A 1,638-nucleotide genomic window follows, 5' to 3' on the forward strand; every position below is an offset into this window, starting at 1 on the left:
ACCGTGTATGTACGTATAAGTGTATGTTTATGCTTGCGTGTGCTCGCCTACTACAGGTGCTTTTTAGAGGAACAAGAGGAAAAGGAACTGAGGCGTTTTTGCGTTCTTCTTCGGCACTACGCGAAGCGACATAATGAGTACGGGAGGAATATTGAATATGGGGAGGAAATATAAAGATAGGAAGGTGTGGGGTTTGGAGGAGGGGGAGATGAAGGCTGGGGCGTATAAAACGGTACGAAAGAGAAAAAGGTGATTGCAAAACAAAAAAAAAGATGGATGAGAAATAAAGGTGATGATCGTACGCAGGAAAGGAAGGGGACTGCGAAAACGAAACGTAAAGGCTTTTTAAAATTTTAGATAAGCCCCTCGCATTGAATACTAGACAAAAACTTGAGTTAAGACGGAGGTGTCTGCCTTCAGTTCGTTCATTTGTTTCCGCAGCACCACGCCTTATCGTATATTATTGTTTTTGCTTCCCCTTTCCTGTTTTTCCCCCTTCATTTTCTTTTTCACTCTTCAACACTTTCTTCACGTTCGCGTCTGTCATTCAACCCGCCGTCACTAATGTTCTCTTCACTCTTGTTTGTTTGTTTTTTTTTTCTTTCCTTTCATTTCATTTTCTTTGTACTTTTTTGTCTACGTTTTCTTTTTTTTCGTTTTTAGACCGCGACGGCAGGAGTTGTCAACATTTTTCAGCTTTCTTTTTTTTTTCTTATTCTGTATACCCCCCTTTTCCCCCTTCCTCTTCCCCTCCGCCTCCACCTTCTTCCCGTTGGTGCTGTGCTTAACCGCACCTGAGCGAAAAAGAAAAAGAAGAAAATATTCAGGTGTAACGATAATTACAACGAAGGAAAGGAGACACAAAGATATAGTAAAAAAAAAAACTAAAATGGAAGGGAGGGGAAGGAAAGGAAAGGAAAAAGACCGTGATGTTGATTCTTGTCGACTGAGTGAAGATGTAGAAAAGGAAAAAGGGATGAAGGAACAATACCCGCGTATTAAGGTTGTTGTTCTTTTGTCGAGGTTGATGTTCGTTTTTTTTTCTGTTTTGTTTTTTTTTTTTCACGGAGTTGTGCGAAGGGAAGGAGGGGTGTGACATCGCGAGCAAAGGAGCCATACGCATCTTAGCGTCCACCCTGAAATAACTTGGCCTGTTGGCTTCATGTTTCAGGCCCACACTTCACCTTAAGAGAAAGGGGAAACAAAAAAGAGAAGTAATCGGGCTTCCGTGTTTCACGGAGTGGGGAGAATTTTAAAATATATATATATACGATGGGAAGATAGCTTCAACGAAGTAAGAGAAAGTGGTGAAAGGGAGAAAACAAAAGTTAAAAAGTGAAATAAAAAAAGAAAACAATAAAAACAAGCAGCAGATGAAGTAGGTGAATATATATATATATATATATTCATGGAGAATTCACCCAATTCACTCCTTCTGAACATATCTCAAGGTGGGGGGAGCGGGTTATTCACAGCCGCTGCTGACGCGTAAGTGTGTGGGACCGGACGCATGTTTGTGAGGGGGGGGGTTCAACTCCTCCACAATTTTTGTCCCCTTTCTTTCCCTTTCTTTTTCTTTTGTTCATCGAGCCATGCATCCCCACACATATGTACATATATATATATATATATATATAT

This window comes from Trypanosoma equiperdum (genome assembly GCF_001457755.1).
Source record: "Trypanosoma equiperdum strain OVI genome assembly, contig: ctg_1474, whole genome shotgun sequence".
Lineage (NCBI taxonomy): Eukaryota > Euglenozoa > Kinetoplastea > Trypanosomatida > Trypanosomatidae > Trypanosoma > Trypanosoma equiperdum.